The sequence below is a fragment of the Artemia franciscana genome, chromosome 12, assembly GCF_032884065.1.
Source record: "Artemia franciscana chromosome 12, ASM3288406v1, whole genome shotgun sequence".
In the NCBI taxonomy this organism is placed as follows: Eukaryota; Metazoa; Arthropoda; class Branchiopoda; order Anostraca; family Artemiidae; genus Artemia; species Artemia franciscana.
In genome coordinates this window covers 37,953,856-37,974,466 of record NC_088874.1, presented here as the reverse complement: position 1 = coordinate 37,974,466, position 20,611 = coordinate 37,953,856, and the positions used below count along the sequence as shown (strand labels likewise).

Sequence of the window (20,611 nt, the reverse complement as noted above, 5' to 3'; positions counted from 1 at the left end):
TTCGTCATTATGAAATATTTATTGCTGAATCTTTTTTTTTTAAAGTTGTGGTATGCATTAATGACTTTATCCATGTCAAAATTCAAAAGCCAATCACCATCGCGATTATTTTCAATTTGTTTGGTTTGTTTTACCTTGGCTTGTTTTTCGTCATTATGAAATATTTATTACTGAATCTTTGTTCTGTTTTTATTTTTTTTTTATTTTTTTTTTTTAACAAAGGTATGGTATGCATTTATGACCTTATCCATGTCAAAATCCCAAACCAAATATTCATCGTTATCATTTTCAATTTTAACGCGTTTTGATTCTTGCTTCCCAGGTTGACTTTCATTGACTCGCTCACATGTTCGGTATCGCTGTTATTCTAATCACGTGTGTATTTGCTCTTGTTGTTCGTTTTTGTCTCGCTCACATGCTCGGTGTCACATGTTTTCTAATCAGGTGAAAGCTCCAAATTAGTATGCTCAGTCATTCCTGAGTTATACCCTTTTAAGAATCCATATACACATAACATGTTTTGATTTAGTTCAACACTCCCGTCAACATTTGCTGGAAGGTTCACGTGAATGTCGTTGGTCTTTTTGGCAAGGAAAGTTCAAACATGCATAACTTTCTCATTAACATATAGCATATATAAACAATGAACGAATTGCCCACTGACATCCCTTGTCCTTGCCCTCAGGACAATCGGGGTGTTGACATTACCAAATATATAATTACTTGACTTTTCAACAATACTGAACAAAATAGCTTTCTTAAAATTTTTTCGGATATGTTTGGGGGAATGATGGATTTGGGGGAGGATGTCTGGCTGCTCTCCATTCGTTTAAAAGGAATTGTTACAAAGAGCACTAGATTTTCCTACTTCAATTCAAATTAGCTCCATACGAAGTTTATACGACCTTTCTTTCCATAAAAACCTTAGATGTCCCGGGGCATAACTTATAACCCTTGCCCCTGGTCTCGGTGGGGGTTCGTGTCCACCCTGGCATTGTTATATGCTCTTTGGACTTCTGTGAAAAAATTAGCTACCAAAATTGTGGACAAAAACTTCAACTTTCGACTACCTTGAATAAAACGACAATAATAAATTTTATTGAATGTGTTTGGGGAAATGATGGGCGTGGGGAGGGCTGGTTGTCCTCCAATCGCCTTTGAATATGAGACAAGGCAATAGAAATATAGAAATCTTTCTAGCGGGGAGGAGAAGTTTCTGGGAGGGGAACTTCCAACGGAAAAAAATTTGCGTAAGGTAAATGCGCCCAAGGGAGACTTTCCAAAGGTAATTTTACACGGAGAAAAGGGGATTTCCAGGCAGGGTAAGAAAAAAGGTACGAAACTTAATACAAAAAAATGTTCTCAACTGAAAGTAGGTAGCAACATTAAAATTCAAAACGAACAGAAATTTATTCCGTATAAATTATCTACAACTCCTTAATGGCATATCCTGAAACGCAAGGACGAAGAATTTGAATTGGAAGTATATTTAAAAAGCTCTGAGAATTAATTATAAAGAATGGGGGCGAGGAAGGGGGAAACTCCCTCATATACAGAATAATTTCTGTTCGCTATGAGTTTTAATGTTGCTCCTCCCTTTCCGTTGAAGAAACTTGTCGCGAAACAAACAGCTGTGCATACTTTAGGGTATAAGAAAGAATTTATTTTCGGTCTTGTTGTAGATTAAATATAAAAAAACATGTTTTTCAAACAGTTCGTGGTAACGAACTGTAGTAAGGAGCGATCCGGCTCAATAGTAACCAAAACTCTAAAAAATGGAATTTTGATACCAATACCTACATCAAAAGAATCGCATTTTAATGCTGATTTTAAATATATAAGTTTCATCAAGTTTAGTCTTACTGATCAAAAGTTACGAGCCTGAGAAAATTTGCGTTATTTTAGAAAATAGGGGGAAACGACCCCTAGAAGTCATAGAATCTTAACGAAAATCACACCGTCAGATTCAGCGTATCAGAGAACCCTACTGTAGAAGTTTCAAGCTCCTATCTACAAAAATGTGGAATTTTGTATTTTTTGCCAGAAGGCAGATCACGGATGCGTGTTTATTTGTTTTTTTGTTTGTTTTTTTTTCCCAGGGGTGATCGTATCGACCCAGTTGTCCTAGAATGTTGCAAGAGGGCCCATTCTAACGGAAATGAAAAGTTCTAGTGCCCTTTTTAAGTGACCAAAAAATTGGAGGGCACCTAGGCCCCCTCCCACGCTAATTATTTTACCAAAGTCAACGAATCAAAATTCTGAGATAGCCATTTTATTCAGCGTAGTCGAAAAACCTTATAACTATGTCTTTGGGGACGACTTACTCCCCCACAGTCCCCATGGGAGGGGCAACAAGTTACAAACTTTGACCAATGCTTACATATAGTAATGTTTATTGGGAAGTGTACAGGCGTTTTCAGGAGGATTTTTTTGGTTGAGGGAGGGGTTGAGAAGAGGGGGATATGCTGGGGGAACTTTCCATCGATAATTTGTCATGGGGGGAGAAAATCTCCATGAAGGGAGCGCAGGATTTACTAGCATTATTAAAAAAAAAAACAATGAAAAAATAAATACGAAAAAGTTATTTCAGCTGGAAGTAAGGAACAGCATTAAAACTTAAAACAAACAGAAATTATTACCCATTTGAGGGGCTCACCTCCTCCTAATACCTCGCTCTTTACGCTAAAGTATTTTTAGTAATTTCAACTATTCATTCTACGGTTTATTTATTCTGGGGTCATTCTTAATGAATTGGGACAAAATTTAGGCTTTAGTGTAAAGAGCGAGAATCTGACAAGGGGGCGAACCCCCTCATATATGTAATAAAAATATGAGAATACAAAAGTTCTTTACGTAAGCTAATTTATAAGTAACGTAAATCTTTTACTAATAAAAATATTCGTAAAGAACTAAAAGTTCTAGTTGCCTTCTTAATTAACCAAAAAATCGGAGGGCAAATAGGCTTCCTCCCCCACTCTTTTTTTCTCAAAATCATTCGATCAATCAAACAATGCAAATTTTGTTTTAATTATTCCTCTGCGGAGAGCCAAAATCAAAACATGCATTGATTCAAAAACGTTCAGATATTAAATAAAAAAAACAATTTTTTTTAACTGAAAGTAAGGAGCGACATTAAAACTTAAAACGAACAGAAATTACTTCGTATATGAAAGAGGCTGCTTCTCCCATCAACGCCCCGCTCTTTACGCTAAAGTTTTTTACTGTTTTAAAAAGAAGAATTGAGAGACAGAGTCAAACTTTAGCGTAAAGAGCGGGGCGTTGATGAGGAAGAAGCCTAGTTACCCTCCAATTTTTTGATTACTTAAAAAAGGCAACTAGAACTTTTAATTTTACGAACGTTTTCATTAGTAAGAATATACGTAACTTTATAAATTAACTTAGGTAAAAAATTTCTAAATTCGTGTGTTTTAATACGTATATGAGGGAGGTTCACCCCCTTGTCAATACCTCGCTCTTTAGACTAAAGCTTAAATTTTATCCCAATTCCTTAAGAATGACCCCTGAATCACAAAGGCCGCAGAATAAATAGTTGAAATTACTAAAAATACTTTAGCATAAAGAGCAAGGTATTTATGAGCAGATGAACACATATGCGTAACAATTTCTATTCATTTTAAGTTTTAATGCTGCTCCTTACTTTCAGTTGAAAAAAAATTTTTATTTATTTTTTCGCAGTTTTTTTTTGAATAATGCTAGAAAATCCAGCACCCCCTGTTCATGGGAATTCTCTTCCCCCATGATAAATTCTCCATGTAAATATCATGCCACATAACCCCCTTCCCTCTACCCTCCCCCCAACCAAAAAATCCCCCTGAAAGTATCTTTACACTTCCCAATAACCATTGCTATGTGTAAACTCTGGTCAAAGTTTGCAACTTGCAGCTCTTCTCAAGGGGACTGTGGGGGAGTAAGTCATCCCCGAAAACAGAGTTTTTAGGATGTTTGAATATGTTGAATATAATGGCTATCTCAGAATTTTGATCCGGTGACTTTGGGAAAAAATGAGCGGGGGAGGGGGCCTAGGTACCTTCCAATTGTTTGGTCACTTAAAAAGGGTACTAGAACTTTTAATTTCCGTTAGAATGAGCCCTCTTGCGACATTATAGGACCAATTGCTCGATACGATCACCCCCAGGAAAAAAACAACAACAAAAAACAAACAAATAAACACGCATCTGTGATGTGTCTTGTGGCAAAAAAATAAAAATTCTACATTGTTGCAGATAGGAGCTTGAACCTTCTACTGTAGAGTTCTTTGATACGCTGAATCTGACGGTGTGATTTTTGTTAAGATTATATGACTTTTAAAGGGTGTTTTCTCCTATTTTCTAAAATAAGGCAAATTTTCTCAGGCTCGTAACTTCTGATGGGTTCTTGACCAAACTTGATGAAATTTCTGTTTTAAAATCAGCATTAAAATTCGATTCTTTTGATGTATCTGTTGGTATTAAAATTCGGTTTTTAACGTTTCGTTTACTATTGAGCCGGGTCGCTCCTTACTACAGTTCGTTACCACGAACTGTTTGATTTAAAGTTGACACTCTCAAAATCAATTTTTATAAGTTTGGCGAGTTTCAAAATTGATACCAAATCCAAATTTGCACGTGTTGCATTTAAAGATGGTTCAGCCATCCATTTTGTCGGCTAATTTTTTATTTTTTGGAAAGAATAATCCACAATTGTACTCCCGTGATTCAGCTTCGGAAGCTAGTCTCCAGATTTCTTGCAGGATCTCATGACAAAACCGTGAAAGGAAATACAAAGAGGGTCGTTAATTTTTTGGCCAGTCTCCACGTGACTCTGCTACTTTTAAGGATGGAGCTCATCTCCATTCGTTCGCCATACCCTTGTTTGAATGAACAATGATTCTTAATAAGAAATTTAAAATAAAGTCCTGGAAAAACAAAATCTATTACTCTTTTTTCATATTTTAATGATAACAAAGAAATTAATTTTAGATAAAAACTTTTTTCAAACAATTTTCATTATTGGGATGCTTGATAACTTTGCTAAGAAAAACGATAGACCAAATTCATTTCCATGGTAGCCTGACACATCACAGCAAATTTTACTTATAATTAGGAGAATATAACTAAATTACAATCTATGGTGTGCTTTGTCAAATTGCTTACTACTAGACAAAATTAAGAGTTAGAGACATCAAACGAAAAAAGTATATGGCCATTTTGTTTAGATATTTTATGGATTTTAGCCAGAAAATATATTGTGTTATAGCTTGAAAGAATCTTTCAAAGTGAATTTGGCAAGAAAGATGAAAGTCTGAAAGAGTAGCATTTAAAATATAGACATGGTTCTTAGATCTGCTTGAAAGCGTGGGCGAACCGACTTTTTAACAGAAAGATTACACAAACAGTTTCAAATTTGGAATATTGACCAAGCAATATAACTAGCATATAAAATAAAAAAATGAAGGGATTTTAGAGGAAATGGCTTCAAATTTTAATAGCTATTTTTTTAACATGTAAGACTTGGTTTGACAGTGGTTTACCCATTTGATTTGTTTTCCAATTTCTCTAACGTTTACTCTCTTCTTTTTCCTCCCTTTGCTTTTCTCTTTTCTTTACAACTCCCCCCCCTCTCTCTCTCCCTCTCTCTCTCTCATCTTCTTCTTCCTTCAGCTATGTCTCTTTCTCACTGTCTTCACTGTCTCTTTTCAGTTTCTCCAGCTCATTTTGATTTTCTCTCTCCCTTACCTATCTCTTTCTTGTTTGCCTCCCTCTTCTTGCCTATATCTATTTTTTTCTTTTTTGATTCTTCTCAGTCTTCTTCGTGGGCATAACCTATTGGATCAATGACAAGAGGGGGGGAGTATTTAGTAATGAGAATCTTAAAGATAAAATTGCAATTTTGAAATTTACTGAAAAAAAGTGAAAAAGTCCATCAATTAGCTAATGAAGCCTATTTATGCGCGATTTTTATATTTTGTCAATATATGAATGATCAAACAGTTCGTGATAACGAACTGTAGTAAGGAGCGACACGGCTCAATGGTAACCGAAACTCTAAAAACGGAATTTTAACAACAGTAGTTATATAAGAAAAATCACATTTTAATGCTGATTTTAAATATATAAGTTTCATCAAGTTTATTCTTACCCATCAAAAGTCACGATTCCAACAAAATTTGCCTTATTTTGGAAAATAGGAGAAAACACCCCTTAAAAGTCACAAAATCTTAACAAAAATCCCACCGTCAGATTCAGCGCATCAGAGAACCCTACTGTAAAATATTCAAACTCCTACTTACAAAAACGTAGAATTTGTATTTTTTGCCAGAAGCCAGATCAAGGATGCGGGTTTGTTTGTTTTTCTTTCCAGGGGTGATTTTATCGACCCAGTGATCCTATAATGTCGCAATATGGCTCATTCTAATGGAAATTAAAAGTTCTAGTGCCCTTTTAAAGTGACAAAAGAAATTGGAGGGTACCTAGGCCCCCTCCCACGCACATTTTTTCCAAACTTCCAAGATCAAAATTTTTTAGATAGCCAATGTGTTCAATGTAATCAAAAACCTAATAAATATATCTTTGGGGACGAATTAATCCCCCAGGTTCCCCAGAGGTGGGGCTGCAAGTTAAAGGCTTTGACCATTGCTTACATATAGTAATGGTTATTGGGAAGTATGAAGACGTTTTCAGGGGAACTTTTTCACGGTGAGGGGGTGGGAGAGAGGGGGTTATATGGGAGGATCTTCCCATGGAGGAATTTATCATGAGGGAAGAGAATATTCATGATATTCTAGCATTATTTAAATAAAAAAAAATTAGAAAATAAATGAAAGAATATGTTCCTTCAACCGGATGTATGGAGTAGCATTAAACTTGAAAGGAACAAAAATTATTACGTATATAAGGGGTTTCGTCTCCTCGTCAATACCTCGCTCTTTACGCTTAAGTATTTTTAGTATTTTCAACTACCTATTCTATGGCCTTTGTGATTCAGGGGTCGTTCTTAAACAATTAGGACAAAATTCAAGCTTTATTGTAAATAGCAAGGTATTGACGACGGGGCGAAACCCCTCATATACGCAATGGAAATATAAGAATATAGAAGTTCGCTACGTAAGTTAATTCGTAAGTTACGTAAATTTATTACTAATAAAAACGTTTGTAAAAAAAAATAAAAAATTTCTAGTTGCCTTTTTAAGTAACCAAAAATCAAAGGGCAACTTTTAAATTCACTAAATTGCAGAAAATATGTTAAAACTCAACCTGCAGTAAATAATAACTATTCTTAAGGAAAAGCCTGGATAAATCTGGATATAAATAAGTTTTACCTTGAACAAGACGTGAACTCTCAGAGTATCTTTGCTCCATATCGGAAATTAAAAACAAACAAACAAATAAATAAGATTTTCTCATATACTCGTGTTGCTGTAAAAAGATTGTTATACTTAAATAATTTCTGAGACCCCACTGGCTAATCATGACAAACAGAAAAAACGCAAAAACGAGGGAAACGAGGACAATAACAGCCAGTGAAAAACAGAAGAAAAATTCTTGCGAATATTTCGATTTAGACCTTTGCTCAACCTTCTCAGTACAGAATAATAATAATAAAAGAAAAGAAAAAATGCAGATGACAGTCCAAAGAACAACATAAAAACCAAACCTCAAAATGAGAACTGAAACTAGAATTAGGACCCTTTTAAAGTAACGATGAAAATTTAAAAGAGTTACCCTTTCATAGTTACTTTGAAAGGGTCCTTATTTTAGTTTCAGTGTTTATTTTGAAGTTTGGTTTTATATTATTCTTTTTTACTTTTATCTGCATTTTTTTTTCTTTTATTGTTATTCTGTACTGAGGACGCTTGAGCAGAGGTCTGATCAGAAACATTTTCATAACTTTTCCTTCTGTTATTCATGTCTGTTATTGTCCTCGTTTTTCTCTTCTTTGCGATGTTTGTTTTGTGATTATTTTATTCATCAGTAAGGTTACATTTTTTTAATTTTCCTCAGTAATTTCTACCCTTGACGCAATTTTTTTATTGTCCAATTCTTTTAATTAATTTAGATTTTCTTTATAACAATTTTTTCCCAGCTAATTTATCTTTTCTTTATATAATCAATTGTTGAACTAATTTCAGATTTTCATCTAGAATGTGAAATTTTAATTATGAAGTTCAATCAATAACTGTTAGGCTTTCCTTCTAGATATTAGATATTTTGAATAAAATTATCAATTTGCATTATGGTTTTGTAAAGGACAAAATTATTGTCTTAATAAAGTAAGAAAAGAGATGTGATGCTGAGATATCAGTTCTCTGGAAATATTGAGGGCAGAAGCGGAACTTTTTTCTCCAACTTCAAATTGTATCTTATATAGTTTTTTGTCTTGATGCCCTGGTCTGTGAATCATTATGTCATTTTATTTTTAATCACCATTTTATTTAGAATTTCCTAATTTATTCTACCTGTATGTTAGTGTCAAGCTTTCTTATAAAAAAATTAAAAATTACGTTTATAAACACTGATAAACTTTATTGAGGTGCCTGTCCTACAAGTTAATTTCTTTGTAAGAAAATAGTTTTTTTAATCATTCTATTTAAATATTACAGAATTAATGGGGGAAAGGAATATGCAAGTATTTTGGTCTGTGTCGTTTAGGAACAGTTAACAGCTTAAGTGCATATCTTTTTCTTCAATTACGAGTTATTTCATATATTTGTTTTGTTCATTTGTCCTGCTCTGTGAGTAAATGGTTATTCTCCTTTTTAATCTATTGATTTTTCTTTGTTTTTTTTCGGCTAATATATGGTCTCCTAATCTACTAAGGAACTAATTTCCGTTTTGTTTAGAAATAAAAATAGAATTTATGAATAACGATTAATTATAGTTGTTTTTCCATCCTATAAATTACTTTGTTTGCAAGGTAATGGGTTTTGTAAGCATTTCTTGTTAGTTATTTAAGGATTGCGTGCAACATCGCGGTAAAGAATAAAAAAGACTGGGCAATGACATAGGTTAAAGGCATACGTTAACCTTTTATTTTGTTCATTTAGGAATAAGGTTCTCCTCACAAAAAATATTAATATCTTCATATTCATCGAATAAAAGTGAAATTCATTGAATATTCTCTTTTTAATAGTTAAAAGATTTTTTTTACGATTTCAATTCAAAAATTGTCATTTATGAAGCATTTCACGTTGTGACGAAATGGGTTGGGACCGACAAAGAATATATTTTACTGCTGAGCAAAATAATTCAAAACTGTATACTTTAGAGTCAAAAACAAAAAAAAGTTTTTTCAAGTAATTGGCAACATTAAAATTTAAAACGATTAGAAATTATTATGTATATGAGTGGGTTCGCCCCCTCGTCAATACCTTGCTCATTCCGCTAAAGTTTGAATTTTGATCTAATTCTGTAAAAATGACCCCTGAATCACAAAGGATTTAATTAGAATAAAAAGCTCTTTTGAAAGTACTAAAACAAAATTTAGCGTAAAGAGCGAGGCATTGACGAGGGGGCAAACCCTCTCATATATGTAATAGTTTCATTTATTTTAAGTCTTAATATTGCTCCTTTCTTTCAGTTGAAAAAACTCCTTTTATTATTTGATTTCTGGTCGATTTTTAAATAATGCTGGAAAATCTGGTGCCCCTTTCATCGAAAATTCCCTTCCACCATGAAAAATTCCTCCACAGAAAGATCCTCCGACATATTATTGTCCCCCTGACCCCAGCAGAAAAAAACTCCCCTGGAAACCTCTTTATGCTTCCCAATAACCAATACTATATATAAACAATGGCCAAAGTTCTCAAATTGCAGCTTTTCCCCCGGGGACTGTGGGGTATTAAGTCATCCTCAAAGACATATTTATTAAATTTTTCGATTATGCTGAACAAAACAGCTATTCCAAAATTTTGATCGGATGACTTTGGGAAAAATGAGCGTGAGAGCGTGTCTGATACACTGAATCTGATGGTGTGATTTCCATTAAGACTCTTTGACTTTTAGGTTTTTTTTCCCCTTTTTTGAAAATAAGGCAAATATTCTTAGGCTCGTAACTTTTGATGGGTAAAGACTAAACTTGATGAAACTTATATAATAGAAGTTAGCATAAAATTCGATTCTTTTCTTGTTTCCATTGGTATCAAAACTCCGTTTTTTGATTTTCGGTTTCTATTGAACAAGGTCGCTCCTTACTTACAGTTCGTCACCACGAACTGTTTATTAGCCTACTCCGCCTTCTCGAAAACCTAATTTGAATTTTCCCTGCCTCAGGCCCTTTCTTTTCCCTAAATATGCCTGAAAGTTTCAACTATGATTTTGCACACCTGTTATTTCGATGACCAGAAGACTAATAGGATCTTTCAATGCGAATCCACCACCACTCCCCTCAAGTCGATATTTTAAGTCCACTTGACACTATTAACCTGTAATACCCCTAGGCCATTCCCAAGATTTTTAACATAACTTGTAAAGTTTGTTAATTTACTCACATACACGTCTCGTTTCCAGAATGAACTCCAGGGAAACTCTGGGAACCTTTGGATAACAAAAGATCCGTAAGAGCTCACTGATATACAACTAGCGAGGAACAGCAGAATTTCGGCCCATTTCCAGGCTCCCTAAGAGCCCATACCCGGCAAAATGTATAACTGACTTAAATAAATGAATTTTCTCCAGAAGTTTGAGCTTATTGTCCTTTCAGGATTAAAATGCCCCTCTTCTTTTATAAAATCTACGCGTACAACATTTAAAGCTTGCATATTTTATTACCCTTGTCCAAGGGGCTATAAGGATTATGTCTCACCTGGAAGAATACTTTTTCGAAGTTTTCGACTAACTTGAGGAAAATTTGTTCCAGATTTATTTTCCGTCGGTATAATTACCCCGGTCATTAAGAAAGGAAAACCCGCCAATATTTGCAGTTCATATTGGCCAATAACTGTGTCCCCTGTTCTATGTAAAATCCTCAAGTTACTAGTGGTTGATGATATTACTATAAAGCGTTATACACAAATGAATCAGTTTGGTTTCAAAAAAGAGGTAGGGCGTGAGAACGCACACTGCTTGATTGAAAAACTAATAACCTATGCCCATGAAAATGATGAAACTCTTGTATTTGCTGGTCATGATGTGACTAGAACATTCGATTCTGGTATTCACGCCCATATCCTAGAATGTGCTTATTGTAGGGGAGTTAGCTCGTCTGCGATTAGAGTGCTTAGTAATATGTAGAATAAACAGAGTGCAAGAGAAAAGGCACTGCATTAGGGACTTAAAAATCTTACGCCCCCCTCCCTATTAAGAAAGGTATACGACAGGGAGCAGTGACTTCCCCACCACTTTTTAATAATAGTGTGTTAATTTTCGTATTCTTCATGCTGGGTATGGAGAAGTAGGTTTATCGTTCAACAAAAATAAAACTGAAATAATGATTTTTGATCCTAGTTCAAAAGAGCCTATTGGATTTGATGTTGGTGGTGAGTTGTTAAAGCCCAAGGATTCTTTGATGTATCTGGGAATGCCTATGGGACCCAGTGTTTGTGCTACTCGTCAGTTGCTGAAAAGTTTTTTCGCTGAAAAAACTTGTAAAGCTTATGTCTTCCTTATTTGATTAAATTATAAGTTTTATAGAACCATTCTAAGTAAAATGTATAATGCGTTTGTTGCTCCCCACTTCCTTGCATTAGCACCGTTTTGGTGTATTTTTACTGAGGCTGATATTAAAGCATTATGTAAGTGTTTTTATAAGTTTGCAAATCATTTGTTGAAACTTCCGCTTTGGTCAAGCAACAGCAGCATATCAAGAAAATACAGAGTGACCCAGCCCATCATTGCCATGCAGAAGCGTCTACTGCAGTATAGGCAACAGTGTTGCCATTCGACCGGCACCGCTCCGCGGCACAATCCTCGTCAAAAAGCGGCATTTCCGCGGCATCCTTGAACCAAAATGCGGTAAAAACTGCGGCATGCCCGAAATTCTCGGAACAGCTGTGTTTTGTATTTTTGAGAGAGAATGGGTGAAAAATCTCGCTTTAATATGAGCGTTGATTCAGTCTCAAGTGAAGTGTGGTGAAGATATGTCATAAATTTGAGAAAACACGTGCTGTCTATCCTTCTTTTCAGCGGTCAAAGGTAAGCATGGTCAGCTCAGTCCGTGAACACACATTTGTCGTTCATCGTTTTCGTCAAGCACGCAACAGAAGTAAAAGTGCAGAGGTACCACAGCAGGGAAAGTCCACGGTGGGAAAACCGTATAAATGTGAAGTGAATATTGAAGAAATTAAAAGCGATTTCCCCTTAGGCCTTTAAGCCTATCCAATAGAATAATTGATGGGTAACTAGATTCTCGCATCTCAACCTTTTCCGATTAATGTTTAATGAAAATCAATATCAAAAGCTTCAAGAAGGAACATTCAGATAAATAATACAAGACAAACAGACAAGATTAATTTCAGATCAACAATACAAGACAAACAGACAAGATTAATCGGAATTGGACTGTTCACGTGTGTCACAAACAATATCTTTGGCCAGACCATACACAACGCTTTGGTTCAAAACGTTACAGTCACGAGAAGAGGCACTAGCCTTCACTTTGAGTACACGCTTGACTAGTCCGGGTTCTAGCTCTAGCACTGACTTGCCCGAGTCAAGCCCTCCTTTAGAATTGCGCTTAAAACCACACTTGGTTTTCAGTGTTGCCGAAAGAGTCACTGCACTCAGTCGGTTTCGCTTATCAGTTTTCAATTCCTTGAGCAAACTGAAGAGACGCTCGGCAATAACGTTTGAGAAAGAGAGTGAGAAAAAGTACTGAACCATTTTCCCGACATTTGGGAACATCCGACTACCATTTGGTGACTTCGTTTGCAAGATGTGGCGCCAGTAAATGACAATGTCCATGTCATCTACGTCAGGGAGATCGACAGTACTAGGTAGAGCTACATTCGGTATAGACCGCCATTCCTGCTCTAGCTTTGCTTTATTCCAAAGCGTAGAATCGTAGTAGTCGAAGAACTGACGAAGACTGGGAACTTTCAGTTCATAACTAGAGCTTGGGGTAAGCAAGTGTACCAGGTCGTAGATCTTTTCAGAGAACGGAAAACGGTCAAGAATATGTTGAACAGCTTTGACGTAGAAATCCCTTGCGGAGCGACGAATTCGGAGACTTTCCGCTACAAAACGGCCACTGGTAACTTGTCTCGTTTCGAGCCCCACAAGGAAATCATACGTTTTGTAGCTGATATAGACATTTTCGTCGGGAAGATAGTTCACTTCGTCATGCAGATTGATGTCAAAAGGGTTGACTTTTCTAACATATGAAGGCTTCATAAAGCTCATGGCTAATGTCCGAAGAAGTTTTTCCACCTGGGTTTTCATGAGGTGAAATAGGGGTTTTTCAGACTGGAAGATGGTGTTGAAGTCATTCAGCTCTCCCAACACGTACTCGACAAAAAACATCATAACCCTCGAGTATGGGTTGTTTAGTGTCATTCTTACATGATCATTAGCATGCAAGGGATCATCAAGTACCAATGAGTCCCAGTACAACGTAAGAGTATCCCACTGTTCGAGAATACGGCGTGCACAGTTTTGAAACGACAACCAGCGTGTTGGAGCCGAAGCAAGGAATCTGTTCTGTTCCACTTAAGTAAAGACTTGAAATTCCTTCCTATATGCATCTTGGCGTTTTGTACTGTGCCTGAAGTGATTGCACACAGTCCGACATAGATCTTCGAGGCTCTTGGACAGTTTTTTGCAAGCATAACTTGCAACTAGGGCACACATATGGCAGCTACATTTCACAACTGTAACCCAGGGATATTTCCCTTGAACAAGTGTTTTGACTGAGTGGTTTATCCCCATCATAGCATTCGTTGTGCCAGAGCGGAATCCGACCCAGTCTTGTAGACGAACACCCGCCTTCTTGACATCATCCATCACCTTCACTAGCTGGTTGAATAGGCCAGACGCTGATCCGTCGCTGCATTCGACAAGAGCGAGCAAATCTACCTACACATTCATTGCTTCGTCACAAAAGCTGACACAAACAGCAAGTTGTTTGGCTACAGAGGAATCTGTGGTCTTGTCAATTACTACGGAGAAAAGATTCGTTTTCAGGTTTTCAAGAAGATTTTCATGAATATGAGGGGCCGACGCTTGTCAAGCAATGTTAGTTGCTTTAGTTCTACCAAGAGGGCCTGGCATACTTTTCACAAGTTTCAGCAAGTCTTCAGAAATCAAATAGGGTAGATCGTGCTCAACGAGAAATGTCACTAGCTTCGCTTCAACAGTGGCCACTCTTTCGATTTTTGAATCACCAGAAAAATGAAGACTTAATGGCGTGGTCTTAGAAGACGAAGTTATCCACGCTTTTTTATTTTCTTCGTGAGCTTTGGCCTGTTTGTGCCTTTTTGCGTCGTGTTTCCCTTTTTTTACAAACGAAATCCTTTTTGCAGTAAAGACAGTGAGCTAAATATCCACTGTTTTGACCGGTCAGCACCTTTCCTTTTCGTAACCATTCATTAAAGTCAGATTCTTTTTCCCACTCAGTCTTGTATCTTCGGTCTTTCGGATCCTCGGTCTTTTGTAGGAGGGTTCACTATCGTCCGAGTCTTTATCACCGTCCTCATATTCCTGATCGATATCTATCACTTCTGCCATTATGTTGTAACACGTTTGGTCTATAAAAAAGAGAAATATTTAGCTATTATGTCCTTTCTTTCATGGATTGACTTGCTGTTGAAAGAAACAAACCTGCATTAGTTTAATTTCTTCCAGCGCCAGCCTGCTGAGAACCCTTTGTTCTTTCCGGATAAATCCTTCACCGGGAATCCGGCTGAAGTCGGAAATTTGGCAGAAGTAAGGCAAGAAGTTTTGATCAGTTTTGTCAAAGCAGATATGAAGTCGAATCACAGTAGATATGACGCAAACACACATATGTTGCGTTTTTGCTGATACCCCTGTTACCACGGTAACTGCGGATCTGCAGTTAGTCGTTTTGCAGTTACCATGATATCTGATATATGGTCTACTGCAAAAACGACTATTATATTGCCAAAATTGCACTTTTCAAAAGTCATCCCAAAAGAAAAACTGATATTCAATTACATAACTAAGTGCTGAACTTCTTTCTCACCAATTTGACAAAATTTGATGAAAATGAGATAACTTTTCAGATACCACGGTTGGACCGTGATATCTGAATATCAGTTATAGCGGTAGCTGGCCAGATACCACGACAACTGCAAAAACGCCTTTTGACCGTGGTATCGGATACCACGGTAGCTGCAGAAACGACTCTAGACCGTATATCGAATACCATGGTATCTGCAAAAACGCAACTATTATCGTATAATAATAATATTTATGACCCACTCTATAGGTTTAAGATAGTGGAGTAATCAAAGGAAAGAAATAGAGAGAGTACAAAATAACACACACAACAACAAAAACCACTCAATGAAAAATTCTGTTTCTAAATCTGAATAGTAAAATTTGTTTACCGAAAAGGGCTGAAAGACCAAATGAAAATGCGTTACTTCGTTGCTATGACTTGGGCCCATGCTGACTTGGACACACATATTCAAGCAACGAATTAAACGGATACGTCAATTACGATCCTATTCAGAGAAAGTATCCATCCCTAAGGTTGATCATGAAATTTGACAGCCTGACGAGGACCCTTGCCAAGAAGGGCCGAAATATCCGTTGTATGCATTACTTGAATATATTCACGATTGATAAAATTCCATACAGTGATATTCTCTGTCAGATTTGGGATACCTCTACAGCTAGCAACTGTGTTGCATGCTTGACGAAAACGATTTACGACAAATAGGCGTTCAAGCACTGAGCAGTGTTAACCAAGCTCATTTGATTGGGCCACTGAAAAGCCGAGTTTGTATTGAGGTTGAAAGTTTCCGCGTCATATTAGCGCTGTGAGCATGGCCTTAAAAATTCTGAACATCATGCTAGAGAAAACAGTAAAAATGCCAAAAACTCCTCTTAACACAATCCGATATTGCATTGTATTCACTTAAAATACACATACAAAAATTTGCTTTTCAGTTCAACTTTAAGGAGTCCGGTGAAGAACGGATACCTACAAGAGCCAATCGTTTGGATCACAGATTAAATTCCGGGATTCCATAGAAACCTTTGGTCTTGTTCATTTTGGATGCCTGTTCAACTATCATCCGTTTTGGACTTCTTTTGTTTTGCTTGTCGGGATCCCAAAACGTAAGTGGAGGGATACCTATGACATTGCAAAAGTTGTCCGTCTGTAGCCTGAGCACGATAACTGTCGAAGGGAATGAGATATTTTGATGAAACTCGGTGGGAGGATCCTTTGGTTCAAGGGAAAGGTCGAGTTCTTAGATGGGCTCTGTAGCCCTACACTTAGGGGTGGGGATTCAAATTAAGGGACAAACAAAATATTTTTAAACAGCTAAAGAGATAGTCGATTATGGGGTAAGAAAACATGCTGAACACGGCAATGAAAACCATCTTCTCGCTGGACAAGCTGTTCGCCTGGAATCCGGCCAAAACCGGAAAGCTAGTTAAAAGTAAAAGTTTTATTTTAAGTTGATAAGATGTTCGATTTCGAGGTGAGAGGGCATGCTCAAACCGTATATGACAATCGTTTTTTAGCCGGACATATATTTCGTCCGGAATCCGGCTGAAACCGGATAATTTGTTATACGTATATTTTTTATTTGAAGTTGACTAGATGTTGGAAAAATGGGTAAGGACTCAAGGAGCTACGCTAAATTCGTTTCTGAGCTTCAATTGTTCGCCAGACAAGTAGCTCCGGAATTTCGGCAAAACCGGAAAATTGGCAGAAGGCAGGATCGTTTCAATCGGTATCGTCAAAATAGATATGACTTATAGAGGTAAACACACATGCTGAATCCAAATCTGAACTTGGTTTTCTTAGAGGATTAGCCATTTGGCCTTAATCTGTTTCTAGATCTTTAAGAGTAAAAATTTTCAAGGAGTCTGGCGAAGACTGGATCTAGCGAAGACAAAACCCAATGTCTGGATTAAATATTGAATTTTTGGGATCCCATAGAACCTTTGGTCTTGTTTTTCACTTTCAAAGAGGCACATTCAGTTATCAGATATTTTGCGTCCAGCCAGCCGCGTCGGAAAGTAGAAAGGCTGGACACAGTCGACAAGTGCTAACAAGGAAATTGCTAATTTCGAAAAAAATTATATTTCTTAGCTGTTTCATCATCGTGATTTTGATTATCTCTTCTAGTGAGAATTGGGCTTTCAAAACTTTCCGTAAGAGCTACACCTCTCGTTGATACCATATGATGAATTCGAATTTTGAAATGATGAAGTAACGAAATGGCAACTAGTTAAAACACGCATTTTGGTAAACAGAAAACAGATCATAGAAGCCGCCCACCCCCTAGGATAGGCCAGTACTTTTTGGCTCAATAAACTCTTTCTGACCTGATTACATCCAGGGCCATAATGACTAGGTGGGAGGCGGGGCGCCCCTACCCCCCCCGAATATTGTCGGCCAGACGTTAAAAAGTAACCGAGTCAACGCGCAGCGCCGCTATTTTTCGTGAAAACAGTCTCTTTTTTACTTGGAAACAGTAGATTCTTCGTAGAACCAGTCGGTTTCTTTTTGAAAATAGTTGTTTTTCTTAAAATCAGCCGAATTTTTGACAACACAGTCGTTTTTTCTCAATAATAGTCGTTTTTGTCTGCATAAAACAGTCGGTAAAAATGACCAGCCAGTCGATAAATACCTCCTCCCCCCCCCACACACACATTTTGGCTAATAACGGTTCTTACGACACCTAGGCTACTTAAATATAGTTACTACTTACCATCAATACCATCAGACAATCCCGTGAAATAAGACAAGTCTGTCTGGTTCTTATTGCTAACTTGAAAACACTTGGGCTGAGCTGACAGATGTCATGAAGTCATGAGATGAACTGAGAAACTCAAAGGTCAAAGTTTTGTCAAACCCACAAAAATAACTCAACCCCCTTCGAACACACTGGCCTCCCAGGGGACCAGCTGCCGACCGACGGGTCATTAATTAAGGTCCGTAGTTGACTTCCGCGAAACTTTGAAATCTCCATTTTATCCAACAAAGACATTTGCGAAAGATAAAAAACTTAAAGTTGGACAAATTTTAAATACAGGAACAAATGCGGTATAAAAAGCCATTTCGCGGCATAATCGCGGCGTGCGGCATGATCAAAATTTTATGCAGCATTTCTCTCAGAATCGCAGCGTAATGCCGCGAAATGCGGCATAAGTGACAACACTGATAGGCAAGATCTTGATCCGACAAGTGATATATATAAACTTTTCAAATAGATGAAAATCTATTGTTGATTACGTAGTGCTGTGTATTGTTGTTTTTTCCCCTAATTTTTCCGGATCTATATTTCGTGTATTTATACATTACGATGGGTAATAAAATTATAATAATATTAACTGCTTTCAATAACTTTGTTGATGTGTAGAGTTTAGAATGTGTATGGTAGACCAAGAGTATCAAAAAATTTTATATTCTTTGCTGTTTGAAAAATGCATAGCCAATTACCCGTCATTAAGCTCAATGGACTGTTATTAACAATGATGAGGGTATTGTTAACACTTTGAAATTTTTAAAAGGTTTCCGAGGGTTAACAATAGGATTTGTATTTGGACATTTAGGGATCCATATTAAATACGCTGATTATTCGATTTTTGTTCATGGTACTAGACCTAGTAGAACACTGCCTTCGGGAATGATTTCCCATTTTATTTCAAATTGAATTAATGATATAAATGCAATCCTCTCAGCTAATGGCTCGGCAAAGTTGTACTCTAGGCGTATACTCCTCGTTCGTAAAATACTCATATCTTGAGTGTCACACAAGTCCAGTGCAATGATACTGCGAGTTTTTGGAAACGTTGTGTCGGTTATATCGTTCCCAAATAGTCTCAATAGAATAAAAAAAAACTTTTCTCAATTGAAAGTAAGGAGCAACATTAAAATTTAAAATGAACAAAAATTATTCCGTATAAGAGGGGGCATGCCCTTTCTCATCCCTCGCTCTTTACACTAAATTTTTACTTTTTGTCCCAGCTCCTTGATAACACATCCTGAAATGCAAAGACGTAGGATTTTGAATAAGAAGTATTTTTAAAGAGCTCTGAGAATTAATTATAAAGAATGGGGGGTTGAAGAAGAGGTAGTTCCCCTTATATACGAAATAGTTTCTGTTCGTTTTAAGCTTTAATGTTGCTCCTCCCTTTCCGGTGAAGAAACTAGTCGCAAAACAAACTGCTTTGCATGCTTTAGGGTACAAGAAAAAATGTATGCTCAGTCTTGTTGTACTTTCGAAGTTAACACTCTTGACATCAATTTTTTTGTCTTTGGCTTAGTTTAAGATTTATTTTTTAAGGTACAAAATTGATACCAAGTTCAAAGATAATATTCACAAGCCACATTTGCAAGTGTGGTATGTAAATTGATGGTAGCGTTAAGTAGATTAAAGCTAAGCCATTTACCTATCAACCTTGTCGGCTTTTTTTTTTGAAATATTAATCCGCAATGGTACACCCTAGATTCAGCTTTGGAAGCTAGTCTCCACAGTATCAAAAAAAAAAATTCAGGGCAAGACTTTGTTAATTTTGTCAAATTGTCAGATTTCTTGTAAAGAACATTCCCACAGCAAGGTTTTTATGCCAACTCATAAAAAAAAAAAAATAGAAAAAGGGTCGTTAATCTTTTGGCCAGTCTCCACATGACTCTGCTGCTTTTAAGAGTGAAGCTCATCTCCATTCGTTCGCAATACCCTTGTCTGAATGAACAATGATTCTTACTGAGAAATTTGGAGAAAATAACCTGTAATAGCAGCATATATGACTTTTTTTCATGTTATTATGATAGAAAAGGAATAAATTTAGATAAATACTTTTTTCTAGAGTTGAGAAAGAAATAAAAAAACGAAAGAAATAAATACTTTTTACAGACGATTTTCATTAATGGAATGCTTAATATCTTTGCTAAGGAAAACGGTAGACCAAATTAATTTCCATAGCTGCCTGACACATCACAGCAAATTTAATTATAAATAAAAAATATAACTAAATTACAAACTGTAGCGTACTTTTTCAAATTGCTTACTAAACGCTAAAATAAATAGAGATATCAAACGAAAAAAGTAATGGGCTTTTTTTAAGAAAGTTTCTGGATATTAGCCCATGACCGCCCATAAGCTAAATTTTAGGGGGGGGAGCTTACCTAGTCTAATTGGGACTTCAAATGCTGCATAATAGAAATCTCAAAACAAAAATATGAAAATATAAGGCATCGTCATTCAGCCAAGGGGAGTGGCTGAAAAACCCCTCTGAAATCCCATATGGGCGCCCATGTATTAGTCAGAAAATACATTGTTTTATACCTTGAAAGATTCTTCCAAAATGAATTTGGCAAGAAAGATTAAAGTCTGAAAGAGCGGCATTTAAAATATAGACATGAATCTTAGATCTGCTTGAAAGCGTGGTTTTCTGTTAGCAAGCGTGCGCTCCTGTTTATAACACTCTCTCTCTCTCTCTCTCTCTCTCTCTCTATCTCTCTCTCTCTCTCTCTC

At 36.5% G+C, this 20,611-nt stretch overlaps 1 protein-coding gene across 5 annotated transcripts in view; it reads left to right on the top strand.

Annotated features, from left to right (window-relative positions):
- LOC136034082 (two pore potassium channel protein sup-9-like) overlaps positions 1–20,611 on the top strand; it is a 212,877-nt gene that overhangs the window by 188,624 nt on the left and 3,642 nt on the right. The window lies entirely within an intron of this gene.